The sequence below is a fragment of the Cyanistes caeruleus genome, chromosome 22 (genome assembly GCF_971803275.1).
Source record: "Cyanistes caeruleus chromosome 22, bCyaCae1.hap1.1, whole genome shotgun sequence".
NCBI lineage: Eukaryota > Metazoa > Chordata > Aves > Passeriformes > Paridae > Cyanistes > Cyanistes caeruleus.
In genome coordinates this window covers 4,324,871-4,342,821 of record NC_141722.1, presented here as the reverse complement: position 1 = coordinate 4,342,821, position 17,951 = coordinate 4,324,871, and the positions used below count along the sequence as shown (strand labels likewise).

At 46.0% G+C, this 17,951-nt stretch overlaps 1 protein-coding gene and 1 long non-coding RNA gene across 3 annotated transcripts in view; one reads left to right on the top strand and one right to left on the bottom strand.

The window, feature by feature from the left end:
* The window catches only part of PRDM16 (PR/SET domain 16), a 285,146-nt gene that overhangs the window by 164,891 nt on the left and 102,304 nt on the right, over nucleotides 1–17,951 (top strand). The gene's annotated exons all lie outside the window — the stretch shown is intronic.
* On the bottom strand, nucleotides 5,187–7,083 carry LOC147649546 (uncharacterized). Its single transcript, XR_015278758.1, has 2 exons — nucleotides 6,933–7,083; nucleotides 5,187–6,493 (listed from the first exon to the last, which is right to left on the bottom strand). It is a non-coding gene; the product is annotated as an uncharacterized LOC147649546 (long non-coding RNA).

The following is a 17,951-nucleotide window of genomic DNA, read 5'->3' as shown; positions in this document are numbered from 1 at the left end:
CCGGCGGCTGCTCCGGGTGGCAGCGGGGCAAAATGCCATGGGACTGCTCCACAGGGAATGCTGGGGGGCTTTACTGTGCCCCGAGGGGACGGGGCTCAGTGCCGGCCAAAATATGGATGGAACAGAATCATCTCCGTCTTTGCAGCCCAGGAGTTTACAGAGTCTGTGTTAGTGGGGAGGCTGGAGAGCATCTCCCACAAGGAAGGGCTGAGGGAGTTGGGAATGCTCAGCATGGACAAGAGAAGGTTTGGGGTGACCTAAATGCAGCTTTCCAGTTCCTGAAGGAGCCAACAAACGCCCAGCAAAGATGGAGTTTTTTACAAGGGCCTGGAGTGACAGGACAAGGGGGAACAGTGTCACACAGAGGGGAAGTTCAGGGTGGATATATGGAAATATGGAAAAAATCCTTCCCTGGGAGGGTGGTGAGGCCCTGGCAGAGGGTGCCCAAAGCAGCTGTGGCTGCCCCTGGATCCCTGGAAGTGCCCAAGGCCAGACTGGATGGGGCTTGGAGCAGCCTGGGATAGCAGAAGGTGTCCCTGCCCATGGCAACGGGTGGAACAAAATTATTTTTAAGGTCCTTTCCAACCCAAACCAGTATGTGATTCCATGAAATTCATCTTCTGAAGAACTGAATAAGGTGTTACAAAACTGTTTTTCTTTTAACCTGCTCTGTGTTGTGTTCCCCCCAACCCTCCTCCCCTTTCCTTGAATTTTGGTAAAGTGACTTTTATTTTACAGCTTAAATGTGTAGTTATTCCCAGTCTGCACAAACTGCAATTTTTAATCTTAATGATAGATTTAGTGACCACTGAAGTGTAAAATAAACTACTGTGGCCTAATCAATCAAATCTGCATAGTTGAGAGAAAGCACCTGTATGAGGCTTTTATATCAGAATGTCTGTAATGGTAATAGATGTTTATTAGCAACCATAAAGCTGTTTGAATTTAATATCTCTCTAAATAACACCAACAGCATTAAAACAAATCTCCAAAGCAAATGCAACTGCGCCATAAACAGCCCACAATGCAGGGTTTAAAAGCCATTACAAGAATCCTGTGAGATTCATGGGTTGTTCTGTGGCTTAGGACACTCAGCTGGGAGGGAGCAAACACTGCACATGTGGAAAGGAGCCCCCAGAATAAAGCATTGCCCAGGTATTTGTGGGGGACAGATTTTGTATTTTGGCACAAATTGTTTTGTTGAATACAACAGGCAGCAGAGGCTTCCACCAGGGCAGTGTTCACATCTGAAATGCCCCTACAAATAAATCAAATCCCATCAGATTTCAGGCCAAGAACCTCCTCCCATGCAGTGCTGAGGACTCTGAGGTGGTTTTGAAACACTGAAGAGGCTGCAAACACTCCAAACTTGTTCAAGTGCTCGTCCCTCGTAGTCAGAAGTGAACACAAAGTACCTCCTGAGCAGTTTTGTAGGTTTCCTCAGCACTTCGATATCTGTGGAAAACAAATGTGTGGTCCTAAGAAAACAGCGTAAAAGTAAAATCATTAACAGACCACTGAGCCCATTAATGCACTTTCAAGGATTTAAAAAAATATTCAGGTTTTGTGGATTTAAAACAGTTCAGGTTTTCTTCTGTTTGATCAAGAGTTCTTCTTTAGTCCCTTATTTACTGGAACATTAAAAACATCCTTGGGGATGGTTAGAAGCTGGAAAACTCTCAGAAAAGCTGCTTTTAAATCCTAAAAATACAATTTTCACCAAGTGTGGCTACTTATGGACTGGGGAGTATTTTTGAAAAACATGAGCCACTCTGGGAACTTTTGCTGGGCAGCTTGATAGGAGGATTGGGGTGAGAAGGAATGGATCCCATGGATCCACAGGCAGAGATTGGCTGCACTGGGTGGTGCCAGTCCTGCTGAGGTGCCTAAAGCTCTACTCCTGGAGTATGAACATTGAAATCCACACTTTTATGGGACATGGAAGCAGATAAACCACAGTTCTGGGATCCTGACAAAGCCTGAGGCTGGGGCCCCCAAGAAGTGGTTGTTTTTTGGGTAACATTGGTCAGATTGAAGTGGTTGGGAAGAATGGGAATGTTCAGCTAGGGCATGTGTGGAGGAACAGGGACAGTGTTCTCCAGGTTTGTTCCCAAGGTCCAGGACTCCCACAGGGAACATTGGGATGCTCTGTGCTCTGACATATATCTGACAGCCAGATAAGCCCTTCCTGGGAGACACCAGATCCCAGGATTGTCCAAAAGAAGTTATGCCCAAGCAGGGATTTTTCGCCATAAAGGAGGAGAAAATCCAAGTGAAACACCAGCCTGTTCCTGGGAGGGAGCAGGGAGAGTGCACCTGGTACTGGCCGAGCGTAGCTGAAATCTCATCTGTTTCTGGGATGGCCTGGAGTGGCAAAGGGAATCCTCTGCAAGCCTGGAAATTAAATTTCAGGATTCATTTTAGAGGCGTTAAGAGCCAGGTGAGGCTCTGCAGTGCTGGTGCAGATCCCAATGCCTGGTGACCTGTCTGGTATAGCTGTGGCTTCCAGACAATGAGCTGGACCTCCAAGAAGTCAGGCAGAGCACTGTTTGTAATCCCTGGGGGCTGGGACTGTGGTGGAGAGGGCTCAGAACACCCCAGCTTTGTGTTTGTGCTGTCCCCTGAGCAGGAAACCCTCTGGTTCCGCTGGCAGGGCTGGCACAGGAGAGCCACAGACAGTTTGGGGAGGAGGTGAGAGACTGAGAGAGAAGCCTATCACCTACCAACCCCCAAAACAACTGTGAATGATCAAAATGAATGCTACTTATCATTTGTAGGAAGTGCAGATTTGATATGTGGCCTGTGGGAGGTGTTAGGAAGAAGAGTCTGCGTGGTTCGATGGCAAGCGATAGAACAGCTTTTCCTCAGCTCTTCAAACACAGCTAAAAAAGGCCTCTGCAACAACAGAATGGTTTCTGTTCTAAGGAGTCATTTCTTATTTTGCTATAAATTACAAAACACCACCAGCAGCCTTCCAAAAAAAAAAAAAAAATAGAAAAGTGGCTTGAGCAGGAACAATTGCAGGAGACAGCGCAGAGGCTGCCCGGGTGTGATAACGAGCCCTGGGCTCAGCCAGGGAAGCAGAGGGGCAGCAGCCCCCCAGCACCAGGGATTTTCCTTTCCATTAGGGAGAGAAAAAAAAATTTAACAGAAGGCCACAGACCAGAGAGAGTGCCAGGAATTATTTCAGGGAATTAATGGGGTTAATTTCAGGATTTGTTCTGGGCTGGGTTGGGGAACCCATCAGAAACTGTTTTGTACCTGTTTCATGTAACTATTAAACTGTTCCTACAGGAGGCTTAAGTTTTGCCCATAGTTTCCCACTGCTGTTGTTTTTGTGCCACCTTTGTCCTTGCAGCCATTGGAATTTTCTCTGATCTCTGGGCTGTGAGTTCACCTTGATCCCTGGGAATCCCCCAGGTGTGATCCCCAACCATGGAACTGCAGTGAGGAGCTTGGGAAGCAAACAGCAAACCTGGCTCAGCTCTTCCCTCCTCGTGCTCTGGCCTGTTTCTTTTATGTCTTGCTTCACTCCTGACTTATGAATTCCTTGAAACAGGCCCTGTTTTCTTTGTCACTTGGCTACTTGGCACTTCCTCCAAGGTACCAATTCAGACTGGATTTTCCTGGGTGCTCTGACAGTGTACTCAGGGATGCTGGAGGAGCTTCTCCCCATTGTTTTTTGTGAGGCAGGTGTGATGTGCTGAGGACAGAAACAAGGTGTTCTGTGAAGGGGTTACAGTGGTTTTTGGGAAGCCTTTCAAGAGTGTGAGCAGCTGGTGCAAAACTGCCATTGTGGCTGCTGGTTTTCACAGTCTGCTGGATGAGAAATGGGTGAGCTGAGATCAGCAAATGTTGCAGACGTGTCTTGCAGGAGGGAAATTAGGACAGGAAGAAATGGAGAAACTCCTGTCCAGCCTTGCTTTAGGTGTAGAAAGATAACCCAGCTCTGGTGCATTAATCTCTGCCTTTTGAACACAGCTTTTAAAAATATTTCCTGCTTTGTACATCTTGTTCAGAAACAAGACACCAAAACATGGACATTTTCAAAGCTACAATATTAAACTGTGCTGCAGACTCACAGCTCAGACACAGCTCTCCCATCTTGAGTGCCTTACTCAATGAGAAGAACAATCTCTTAATTATTCTCTTCTCTCAGCAAGTAGTGACAGGGTGAAAGGAAACAGCCTCAAGCTGGGCCAGTGGAGGTTCAGGTTGGACATCAGGAGGAATTTCTCCATGGAAAGGGTGGTCAGGCTTTGAGGCTTTAGCAGGGGAGGTTTGGAATCCACATCCCTGGAGGTGTCCAAGGAACTCCTGGACATGGCACTCAGAACTCTGGACTGGTGACAAGGTGGGGATTGGGGATTGGTCACAGGTTGGTCTTGGAGGTGTTTTCCAACCTCAGTGATTCTGTGATTCTGTGATTCTGTGATTCTGTAATCAAAAAGTTACTACTGTGCATCATGAAGGGGAGAGTTGCTGAAATTTGGGTAGAAATTTGAGAGAGGCAGCCCATGCTTTCAGGGATTTGGGATGAGCATGTCCCAGCACAAACTTGTGGGAATGCTTGAGCACCTTCATCATCTCATCAGAGCCAGCTTCCAAACAGGGGAAACTCGATTCTGTCTCTGAATGGGGTGGACTGGGAGCTCCTCAGCAGTGTGGTGGTGCAGCACCTTGTGTAAAGAGCCTGTGCTTCCCAGAGGACCAGGAATTATCCCTAAAATTCCCAAGTTCCACATTTGGGAGCAGGACTGTGATGCAGATCCACAGTGGAGGGCAGTGTCCCCTTAAAACAGTGTAACTCCCAATGTAAAGGACCTCTTCTATGAGTTTTGTTATAAAATAAATGTCCTGTCCAACCACAGCACTCATTAGTCCAAATGAAATAATTTGTCTTTAAAATGCATTATTTCTCCTTCTCCAAGCAGAGCCAAAGGCCTGAGTCTGCCTTCAGGATTAGCAGCCAGTACAATTTCAATTTATAAATGAAGCCCTTTCTGATTTGCAAATAAAAAGCATCTGAAACCACTAACCAACTTGGCTTGAGTTTTTATGCCTATAAAAATGTCTGAACCGTTTGTTTTTAGAATTTTCTAACTGGAAAATGTGCTCCTACAAGAAACTATGTCCAAGTTTCAATTGGAAGATGAGAGGAGTTTGATTTTTGGATGAGAAGAGTTAAAAATCTTCACGTTTGCAAGGAAACTCAGAGTACTTGGTCCTCTAGAAACAGCTACGGTTTAATTTTAAATAACCACTAAGCCATGTTGCTGCACCTGCAATATGGACACGGAGCTAAAGAACTTGTTGTACTTGGATCCAAAAATTCGGATGTAGAATTGTGGCCCAAGCAGAGCAAGGAGGAGTTTTCCCATGGATTTCAGGGGGATTGGGATTGTTAATCCAGCATCCGTCTCAAGGGGAAGCCTTTGCACAAGCACACACAGTGCTGACAAAACCACCATGGGATTGGGTGTTCTTCCCACATTTCTTGGGCTGTTTGCATGTGGAGCCACTGAAAACCACAAAAATAACTAATTGAGAGCAGAATAATTGCAGTTAGGTTGTAAATTACTCAGCAAAGGGCTATAGAACCCCTGAGCATCAGCAAGTTCAGGTGAGCACAGTGACGGCTGTGGCTGTGTGACAGGCTGGGCTGGCTCAGGGATGATTCTCCTGCTTCCCAACTTTTCTCTACCCTGATCTATGCAGATATTTCAGGAATATTTTAGTGCCATTGGTTTCATAGCAAAACTAGGAAATAAAAGGTGTAGAAATCAAAACTCACTGTTACTTTTTAAATGTTAAATTGGTTTGGGGCTGTGGTAGGAATTCAGGACAACTCCTGAGTTTTGGGTTTCTTTGAGTCGGAAAGATTTAAGTCGTCACCCCTTTGCACAGGTCTGATTTCCCGATTTCTTAACCCCCAGTTTAATGTTGTTTCTGCTGCTGAAAGATGAACATTGCTGTGCCAGGCAAAGCAGTTGGAATGATTGGAAAACCATTCCCAGCTGGGATTTTGCAGACCTGGGGCAGAAGATCACAGCATCATTTATTTTGGAAAAGACCTCCAAGCTCTTCCAGTCCATCAAGATACTCCAGGTTGCAGGACAGCTTGGGCTGCACTTGCTTTTCCTTGTTACTTTATGAATTGAAAAGGAGGGAAAAGAGGGATTGTAAACAAACAAAAGTCTCCACTCTCTGTTTGTTTGGTTCAGACTGGTTCCAGACTGTTCCTTCCACTCTTTCTTCAGCTGGTGCTTCACTTTGGCTGCTGTTTGTGTGCAGGGTGTTCCTGGAACCATGGGCTGGGGGAGACTGTGGGGTTGTCCCCACTGCACCCCATTTTTTCAGGAATACTTTGGATTTCATTGTCTTTTAACACTGTTTGAAATCGGTTTTGTTGGGTCTGAGCTGCTCTTGTGGAGGATTCCTGCTACAGGAGGAGGTTTCCTTAATGGCTGTTTGAGGAGACATCAGGGGAGATCTGTGGAAGAACAGGAAGAGGTGTCACACAGGCCTGGGGCATTTTGGTGTCACCTCTTGGCCCTATCCCCACCTACCCCAGCCCCTCAGGAGCGAAAACCCTTAGAAGAGCATCCTCTGGAGAGCATCCCCTGGGAGTGTCCCTGTGTCTCAGTGTTGCTCCAGCTGATGGGCAGTGAACCAGCCTGGCCTTTGGCATTCCTGGAGGAACCACTGAGAATACAGGGGCTTCATTTGAGGCTTAACCAAAAGTTTTCCCAAACCCAGGCAATCCCTGTGCTGTGACAACCTAAGCAGTTCTCAGTGCAGTGTCCAGGACGGGGAATTCCCATGGACGAGGGACACAGAGAGCATCTTTCCACAAAATAGATCACTATTAAATATTACTGAACTACAGATTAATTTCCATAATTCCCCATAATTTCCCATGTTAAGCCTACCTGTCCTGCTTCCATGTGTCCCTTACTCCTCCTGGAACACCCCTGGCCAAGGAACTGCTGGTGGCTGTGATGGATGGGCCATGGCTGCATTGCCAAGGGGCATTCCCTGCTCCCACTTCTCCTCATCCCTGTGCCCACCACAGCAGCGTGCCTGGGAGTGCCCCATTACCCCCCATTACCCCCCGTTATTCCTGTTATGTCCCATTATTCCCATTACCCCCGCGTTGTCCCCCATTTCCTCCCTGTTACCCTCCACTATTCCCATTACTCCCATTATTCCCCCATTAACCCCCACTATTCCTCTTATTCCCCTTTACCCCGTTATTCTTGTTATTCCCACTACCCCGTTATGCTACCGTTATTCCCTCTGTCCCCCCTTATTCCTGTTATCCTCCCTTCTCCCTTGTTGTCCCCCATTATTCCCCCATTACCCCCGTTACCCCTCATAATTCCAGTTATCCCCCCGTTATTCTCGTTATTCCCGTTACTCCCTGTTATTCCCGTAATCCTCCATTATTCTCATTATCCCCCATTACCCCGTTATCCCTGTTACACCCCATTATTCCCACTATCCCCCATTGTCCCCCATTATTCCCGTTATCCCCCATTATCCCCCGTTATTTCCATTATCTCCATTATTTCCGTTAACTCACTGTTATTCCCCTGTTATGCCCCCATTATCCCCCATTAATTCCCCATTATTCCCGTTATGCCCGTTATCCCCCGTTATCCCCCCATTATTCCCGTTATGCCCATTATCCCCCAGTTATTCCTGTTATTCCCGTTATCCCCCCATTATCCCACGGTTATCCCCTGGTTATTCCCATTATTCCGGTTATGCCCGTTATCCCCCGGTTATTCCCGTTATTCCCGTTATCCCCCGTTATCCCCCCGTTATTCCCGTTATTCCCGTTATTCCAGTTATTCCCGTTATCCCCGGTCATTCCCGTTATTCTCATTATCCCCGGTTATTCCCGTTATCCCCGGTTATTCCCGTTATTCCCGTTATCCCCCGTTATCCCCCGTTATCCCCGGTTATTCCTGTTATTCCCGTTATTCCCCGTTATCCCCGGTTATTCCCGTTATTCCCGTTATTCCCCGTTATCCCCAGTTATTCCCGTTATTCCCTTTATCCCCGGTTATTCCCGTTATTCCCGTTATCCCCCGTTATTCCCGTTATCCCCGGTCATTCCCGTTATTCTCATTATCCCCGGTTATTCCCGTTATCCCCGGTTATTCCCGTTATTCCCGTTATCCCCCGTTATTCCCGTTATCCCCGGTTATTCCCGTTATTCCCGTTATCCCCCGTTATCCCCAGTTATTCCCGTTATCCCCTGTTATTCCCGTTATTCCCGTTATCCCCGGTTATTCCCGTTATTCCCGTTATCCCCCGTTATTCCCGTTATCCCCGGTTATTCCCGTTATTCCCGTTATGCCCCGTTATTCCCATTATCCCCGGTTATTCCCGTTATCCCCGGTTATCCCCGGTTATTCCCGTTATTCCCGTTATCCCCGTTATCCCCGGTTATTCCCGTTATCCCCGGTTATTCCCGTTATTCCCGTTATCCCCCGTTATTCCCATTATCCCCGGTTATTCCCGTTATTCCCGTTATCCCCGGTTATTCCCGTTATTCCCATTATCCCCTGTTATTCCTGTTATTCCCGTTATCCCCGGTTATTCCCGTTATCCCCGGTTATTCCCGTTATTCCCGTTATCCCCGGTTATTCCCGTTATCCCCCGGTTATTCCCGTTATCCCTCGTTATTCCCGTTATCCCCGGTTATTCCCGTTATTCCCGTTATCCCCCATTATCCCCGGTTATTCCAGTTATTCCCGTTATCCCCCATTATCCCCGGTTATTCCAGTTATTCCCGTTATCCCCTGTTATTCCCGTTATTCCCGTTATCCCCGTCCGCCCCCGGCGCTCGGCCTGGGCGAGGGTTCCCCCTCTCGGCGCTGCCGCGGAACTGCCTTAAGGTTCAGTCCCCCCATCCCACTCCTGCCTCTGGAACAGGGAAAATCCCATTTTTTATCTTCTATTATTCATTTCTCATCAGTGCCGAGCCTGAATCCAGGCTTTCTTTCAGGCAAATCTTTCATTGGAAGGATCATTCCCTTTCACATAACTCTTGGAAGAATTTCCTTCTTTTCCTTTTTCTTCCAAAGTCTCAGCTTGCAGGACAGTTTGGTCTCAAAGGAGCCCGTAGGTGTTTGTGTCCCTATGGAGTCTATAAGGGCTGTGCTTCTGCTCCCCATGGCGGGTCTACATCAAAAATGACAGGAAATTTCTGGATATTATTATTCCAATGGAATAAACTCTGCCTGGATACACGACTTCCAGGGCATTGTGAGTGGAGTTGTGTGGGAAGATTTGGTAGGAATGGGATCCAGCTTTGGAGTTCATTTGTTAAAAAAACCATGCAAATAATCCCCAAGCCACCCTGGGTGCTCCAAGTGAAATGGGAATGCTGAGGGGACAGATATCGGCTGCTTTGGTACTAACAAAACTCCAAAATTCGGGATTGATTTCTCTAAAGACTCGTCTCCAGCATTTCAGGAGAAGTTCCAGGCTCAGAGAACGTGGAAATGCTGTCAGGCATGTTCTGAGTTCTGTGCTTAAATCCAGTGTTGTTTTGATGTTTGTGGGTCCCTTTAACCTCTGAGCTGTGGCAGAGGAAGGCCCCGAGTTAACAAAATCCCTGAGAACGCCCTGTTCCAAACTGTTCGGATTTATGATGGCACTGGAAATATTTCTGTGGTGTGTGTGTGACATCAGCTGGAATTGTATTAGATGTAAACTTGAGAATCAATTCACAAAAGGCAGAAGCAGGAAAATCTTGGTGAACCATTAATCAGCCCTTCTTACCAGCAAACCCAGCGCAGTGTTTATGTGACAAGTGGGATGGATTCCATGACAATTTTATCTGGAGGTTCTCTTTCTGCCTCAGAGCAGTGCTGAATGCAATTCCCTTGCTACTACTACTTAGAAATATATGTTTGTTTAGTATTTTATTTCTGATAGCTCCGACTGTCTGGAAGTTCTCAGCAGGTTTTTTCTTCTGTCATAAATGATGACACCTCTTTGTATATGGGAGGACTCATGGGTATGTGCAGGTATTTGTGATTTTACACCAGTCAGGGAGTTCAGCCTCACTCCTAGGGTTCATTATCCCCTGTTTCCCTGAACCTAAATGAATCCTCTAATGTGAGAAACATTTCATGAGCTGTGGGAGTAGGGAAGGCTGTGGATCTGTTTGAAGCCCACTGCAATAATAACTTGAATGGTTCCTTATGGGCCAACATAATCAGAGGAACTGCAAAATGTTGGGGTTTATCCAAGTTTGTTCATAACTAAAAGTCCCACCTCAAATGATAATTTGTTTGGGTTTGGTACTTCCAAACACTATTTGTATGTACCAGATATTGGAGATTAATCAAAGGTTGCACTTGATAATCGGAGATCTTTTCCAACCTAAATGATTTTATAATTCTGTGATCCTGTGATTCTGTTCAGTTTGGAACAACACTCAAAATCTGCTGAGTAGGGACTGGCACCTGGAGATTTCTGCTGCATCCATTTACCTCCCTAAGCCAAAATATCTCTTGCTTCTTTAGGCCTGTGAAAGGTGCAGAAGTGAATTTGGACTTGAGTAATATTTGTTTTCTGATCCTGTTATGTTTTATCTAAACCAGTTTGAAGAAAAAATTTGCAAAAGTCTTTATGGATGTGAATTTAATTTGGGATAAACAGAGAAAATGGGAGGTAGAGGATCTCAGCTGTCTCATGGCAGATTTCAAGCAGTTTTTCTTTGTGAAATTAACATGTAAAGATGACTTCAGGTCACTTCATCATCAAAGGGTTAATTCTAATTTTGAACTTCCCAAATGTCAGTGCTCTTTTATCCAAAATTACAGCAACTGGCTTTATCAACATATGCTTTTCATTACCTACAAGACTTACAATATTTTTGGTGTCTGTATCAACTTGATTCAATTACTGGTACCACTGTGAGGGAACGTTCCCTCCAGGGGAAAGGGGGTGAATGCATCAGTGCCCATGGATACAGTGTAGGGAGCAGATTAATATAACAGATTTACATCGAGACTGCTGACTCCATTACTTTAAAACTCCTGTAATTGACTTTTTTAAAAATGACATTAGCATTTAAATGGTACTATCGTTACAAGGGTGAAGGTTCAGCAGAATATGATCAATTTATTGAGCTCTTCAAATGTTCTTTTGATATTTATTTTTTGTTGTCATGCTGGAGGGGTTTTTAGTGTTTTGTCAGAGGCAGGAAAAAGTCTATAGCACAGAGATCTTGGGCTGAGCAGCTGCTGGGGAGGAAGGTATGGGACGCATGAATTGCTCAGGGTTCCCTTCCTCATCTCCATCCCTCCCACCTGGAACTTTTCTGAAATGTAAAGTTCCAAGACAGAAAGGGAGCATTTGTAGAAACTGTCATTGCCCTGTGGGAAGAGCCTGGTGCTCATGGCCTTCTATGGAAAACAGGCAGGGCCATTATCCACCATAAAGGGCCTTTCCAGCATCACACATCAAAATTATTTCAGTTGCCTTCGAAACAGCTTCCAGTCCAACCAGTGCAACTTCCCCTTCCATAGATTTCACATGGGTCTGGAACAACGATGCTCTCCAAATCCCATTGATTTTGGCCCATGCTTTTCAGGAGAAATTTCTTCATGGCAAAGGTGGTCAGGCTTTGGAAGGGGCTGCCCAGGGAGGTGCTGGAGTCCTCATCCTCGGAGAAGTTCAAGAAGTAACTGGATGTGACACCTCAGCACTGTGGGCTGGGTGACGAGGTGGGGATGGGGCACAGGTTGGACTCAATGGTCTTTTGGAAACATCTTTTCCAACCTCAGTGGTTCTGTGATTCCATGGGCTGGATGTCTGATGCACTGGTGACCTTTTCTCTGGGGCAGTTGTTCCACAGAAGGTCCAGCACCATTTCATCTGCAGGGAGGCTGTGGGAGATACTATCCTGCAGGTGAGAAGGTCTCTGTTCACTGCACACACCAAATTCGGAGTTTCTGCAGTGCATTGCAGTGCAATGTGACTGCAGTGCCAGAAATTTGGAGTAGTTTCCTTAGACCTTAGCATGGTGCAAAATGCTCAAGAGGACAATCCTATAAAACCAGCATGTTGTGGTTGTAACCTATTAAAAACTAGATTATTGTAAATGAGATTTTTTGGGGTACCAAAAAATTTGTGTGGCTGCAAAGTATGTTGGGAAATATCCCTCTAACAGAAAAGTAGCAGGACAGAGCCTGTTCTTATGGAAATCCTAACCCAGAAAATTGGGATGGCCAATAGCTGGTACCTGCAGTGTCATCCCTGCACACCTGTGTGTGCACACCCAGACACACATGACAGACAGGCACGTGTGTGCACATGGACATCTATAAAATCAGTAATTCTGACCTAAATATTCAGATGGCATCTCTGAAGCAAAGCTTTGGAACCCTCTGAAGGCCAGTCGAGGCCTCCTTAGGAGTGTCATCATTTTCAAGCCTTCAGACAATAAAAATGGTGGAGGTTTGGGGGTAAATTTGTGGTGCCTTACTTTGACATTTCCATTTGTGGATAAATAAGCTTTAAGGCTTTTCCTCCTGAGTCATCAAGTGCCACAAAACCCAGCACAGAAATGTAACAGCCCATGGGGCTTTCATGGGCCCACTTTGTTTCTCCCTATTTTAAAATCCAAAATTTAAAAGGAGAAAAGAACAACTGTGCTGATTTTTTATGGTTTTAATTCGCAGCTCTTTGGTTGCTGCCAATAAAATCAATGGATTCCTCTCCTGATCTGTGTGGAAAAGCAGGGTCTGGGATGCAGGGGGAGTTCAGACCACAGCAGCAATAGGTAACTTGGGATCCCTCCTGCTTGCCTGGCTATAAAAATGTTTTGTAATGACCCAGTTCGACCCTGCCAGTTCTCCCTGACCTCCTCCTTCTCAGGATGCTGCTTAATTTGCACTAATTACATTCCGTTCTGACAGAAACTTGGACATTGTCTCAAGCTCTCAGGTATTTTCACTGCCACATCCCAACTCAGAGTGCGAAAATAGCAATAAGTAATATATGAAAATACACTGTTTAATATAATACATCAGTAGCTTGCACGTAGTGTCATCTGTGTGTATAAACACCCCTTCAAGTATGACTTGGTGTTTTAATCTTGAATTCTTCCTGGGATTCAGGAGGACAGCTTAAACCTAGCAGTAGCACTTGGAATAATTAATGCAGTCATTGGCTTTGGGATGTTTTTTTCTTGGTTTGCCTCCAGAATCCCAGAATTCCTAATAATAATTCTGAGGTTGATGACTACAGAGAATTCTGCTTCAGAGAGGTCAGTAAGATAGGAAAGATCTTCAAAAAGGAAAATTTATTGGATGGGTTCACCTTAGGTTCTTCGAAAATCAGGGCTGAGTGAAGGTGTCTGCACATGTGGGTTGAATGGAGATGAAGAAAAATGAATTCATTTGTTTGGCTTACAATGGAGTGAGCAACAAACCTGTCCAACAAGTTGTTCAAAAAATTGGACTGTATCAAAAAGCCTGTTTTGGCCTATATTGAGCCTTTTTAGTGAGGAGGGGGCCTGGCACAAGTGTGTGTGTGTGAAAGAACATGGACCTCTCTCCTGATTTTCACTGACACAGCCTCTGTTCCCTGCCTGACCGATGTGTGGAGTTTGTCACCCCACATGCAATTTCCACAGCCAGACCTGTTTTGCTCCTCGTTCAGGTGTGTGGGTGATGCTGAGCACAGCTCAGGACCCCTCTGTGCCATATCAGAGCCAACAGGCCACGAACCCATTGTGCAAAGAGTGGCAGAAAGGGGTTGGTGTTGTCCCAGTGTGACATGGGGACACAACCCAGCTGTGACAGCCACATGGCAATGATGGATCCTGCTCCAGAGGATGTGAGAATGCATCTTTGGGGTGGGAGCTCTCCCAACGAAAGTGGATCCCCACCCAAAGGCCCAAAACAGCAGCCAAAAAAAGAGCCCAGAGAGCACATGCCAAGGCTTTGTGTTACCTCCCAGAGCAGGAGATCCGAGGCATTGTTGGACTGCTCCGAGGCTTTTAGGCACAGACAGTATCAGCAAAGCAGTTGCATGTTTCAAAATATTGTATCATTTTAAAGTGCAGTGCACATTAGGTCAGTGAAAGGGGATCCGCCAATTTGAAGCGCGGGTGGATAAAGCGGCTCTGTGTTCGCACAGACAGAGGCACCCCGGGCCCGAAATCCCTGGAGCTGTCTTTCAGAGAGTGATAGTTACGGAAATTAGCAGTGCAGAAATCCATCCTAATCATTCATCGGGAGCCTTATTAACTGTCTTAGCCGTGTTATTAGCAGAGGGCCCGGCCCCCGCGCAGGCACGGGCACAGGGATGGCTCCCTGCGTCCCGGCCCTCCCGCGGCCCAGCCCTCACAAACACCGGGAATCGCTTCACAAACGGCCGTGGCACAGGGGAAAAAATGATCTAATCTTCATGTAAATGCCTTGTTGTGCCAGGGAGTGTGATATAGAGAGAAACACCTCCTGTACAGCTCTGCTGTACAGCGAGGCTGGGAGAGCCGGGGGTGTTCATCTGGAGAAGAGAAAGCTCGAGGGTGATCTTAGAGCTCCTTCCAGGGCCTGAAGGGGCTCCAGGAGAGCTGGAGAGGAACTGGGGACAAAGGATGGAGGGAAAGGACAGAGGGAATGGATTCCCTCTGCCAGAGGGTAGGGAGAGATGGGATATTGGGAAGGAATTCCTGGCTGTGAGGGTGGTGAGGCCCTGGCACAGGGTGCCCAGAGCAGCTGTGGCTGCCCCTGGATCCCTGGCAGTGCCCAAGGCCAGGCTGGATGGTGCTTGGAGCAGCCTGGGATAGGGGAGGGTGTCCCTGGCCATAGCAGGGGGTGGAGCTGGGTGATTTTATGGTCCCTTCTACCCGAAACCATTCCATGATTCCCTGGAGGAGGTGAACTGTGACTCTGAGCTCCTCTGCACTCTTCTCTGAGCAGCACAGGACTCCTGCCTGTCCCTCCACCCAGACGGGGCTGGCATGGGAACAACAAAAGGGATACAACCAGGAGAGGGTCCTGGGCGACTGTACCAGTGGCTAAAGTCATTTCTGTACCTGGTTTTGAATGGCCATGGCTGGAAATGGGAAGTGCCTTGGAAGCAGTTAGTGTCTAAACATTATATTTAACACACTGGGATTGTAACAACTTTTTTATACTGACAAACTTTACCTGAATAAGGGAAAACCCAATAATATCTTGTCCAGCTGACCTTCTCATAGAGAATTTTACCATAAACTCTTCCCTAATTTGATTTTATTTTGATTTTATTTTCTAAGTATGAATTTGAGACCCATTTCTTAGAAAAAATAACACCAGAGTATTTCAGAAGGGTGAGCTTTGACTCTGACCCTCGGGATCCCCATCTGATGTTAGCTCCAAATGAAAGAAAATTAAATTACACACTTGGGCTCAAGGATTTATGTCTGTGAATCCCACTCTGGCTGGTATCTCCACCATTAGGGAAACAAAGAACATAGAGGAGATAAATAATACTTGGGAAAGACAGAATCTTTTTTGTCTGCTCCTTTATCTGTAGTTTGACTGTGTTCCTTAAGTGTTGAAAGGGGCACTTTCTTGGCAAGTATGACACAAATAACCTTCACCCTTGACTGCACTGTCGGAGACGGTTATAAATTTGAGGATAAAGGACACGAACAAGAGTTACTTTATAAGACATTTTCTCATTAGAGCAGGGATGGGGAAGTGAAGGAGTGTTCCCTCCTCACTTGTCCTGGGGTAGTTTGTCACATGGTCGGGTTTGTGGCCCCACAGTTCTGTGTCACAGCGAGTGGCCTGTGGGGGTGTTGGTTTCTGTTCCATGGGGTCCTTTTTCCTGACTTTTGTCACCCAACCAAACTGTGCTTCCTCCAGCAAGGACGTGGCACTGGGCGGCCCTGACTCTTCCTAAAGGGCCATTTGGGAATCCCAGTATTTAATAACCTGATCCTGCGCCCTCAGACAAAAGAGTTGTCTTTTCATGAGACAGCTTGAAAGAATAATTTTTTTTCAAAGAAAGTGTTTGTAATTTTTTTAATGAGATGTCTTCTCTTGAGGGTAAATGTATCATGTAGATAAGAGTAAGAAAGATCCTACACAGCAATACGTTGAAATAGTTTAATATTAGCAGCTGAAAGATATTAATTAAATTTATCAGTTATATATTCTTAGGAGGAGTTTCATTGTTTTTTCAGGCTGAAAAGTGGGAAATTTGGATTGGATATTGGGAAGAAATTCTTCCCTGGAAGGATGGGGAGGCATTGGCACAGGGTTGCCAGAGAAGCTGTGGCTGCCCCTGGATCCCTTGGAGTGTCCAAAACCAGGTTGGATAGGGTTTGGAGCATCCTGGGATAGGGGAAGATGTCCCTGCCCATAGCAGGGGATGGAATGAGATGAGCTTTTGGTCCCTTCCAACCCAAACCATTCTGTGTTCTATAATATTTTTAGACACATTCAAAAGATTTTCTAAGGTTTTTTCACTCCTTTAAACATTTTTGGTTTAATTACAACAACCCCCAGCATGTGGCTGTGTTTATGCAGTGAACAAGCTCAGGGTATTTTCTTCTTTTTTCCTATTGCAGAGCTTTTGAGGAAATTTTTCAGACTTTTATAAGTGCATTTTTAAGATTTTTTTTTTTAAAGGTCATTAAAAAATTGCAAAAACCTGCATCAAAAATCCAGCAGTACCACCTTGAGCTTGGCATAATGTTTAACACAGAAACCCTGATGTATCCAGGGTGCTCCTGAGGACACTTCGGGGGTTCATTCCTCCTCCAGGGTCAGGACTGGAGTTGGGGCACAGGAGGTTAGAATGAAACCTGTCCATAGACACTGGGTTTAATACCAGTGTCTGGCTAAAGCCCACTGTTATCTGTACAGTGATTCATCTACTCAGAACCAGGACACGGCTTTAATAAGAGGCAAATATTGCCCAGGGCAAAGTGAGAGCACAGAATTATCAAAAGCTCTGAACTTTGATTCAAATCTAATTCCATTATTGCCTCGGAAATAGGTTAAGGTCTGTGGGCTGGTGATTGCTTGGGAATGCACTTTAGGTAAATGAATGGTGTTTGCTTTGGGGAAAAAATCTCTAAAGCCAAATCATGGGCTTGTTTTCAGAGTTTGTTGCACAGTTTTTTGAGGAATTCTCTGTGTTTGGCAATCCAGAATACCAATGGCTGTAGGTTGTCCATCCTTTTTCCTCATCTACTTCCTTTAAGAGCTTTAATTTTTTTACTGTGAAACCTTAGCTCCTAACCCAAACTAAAACCAAAGATACCTTCAGCTGTGGCCTCATCCCTCAGCTTGCTTTCCTGCTGTGGGATTATTTTAATAACTTGCAATTTTAATAATGTTACAGCTACTGCTTAAGTTTGCTGTGTTGCTGGCAAACTTTAGAAATAACTGTGGTGGCTAAAGCTCTGGATTAAACCAGGGAATGGACAGAACACCTCATGCTGTGTCTCTCATACACCTTGCAGTCTGCTGAGCCCTCCAAGCTGGGCGATGAAGGAGGTCCTCTGTCTGTTTTCCTGATCAGCTTCATTTTTTGTAGGATTATCCATAATTAGTGAGGCTCAAAATTTCTGCAGCCCTGAGTTAGGCAGTGGGAGCAGAGGATTGTAGGGTGAGACTCTCCTGTTCCTGACCCCAGCAGGCCCTGTCTGCCCTTCCCCTCAGCTCTGTGGGCCCAGGAGTTTCTGCCTGGTTTTTGGAACAGGAATTGTGTTTAGTTTGTACCTCTGAGCATTTATTCCATTGAAGCATTCACATGTCTCTCCTGGGACTACTTCTGCTCCTGGCTAGCTGCTGTTCCATGGATGGGACAGTGATGTCCTCTCAGGGGAGCTCTGTCCCAGCTCCCATGTCCTTGTCCTTCCTGGGCAGAAGCCACCAGCTCTCATTCCTCCTTTTCCACTGAAAAAGGTCCTTTGC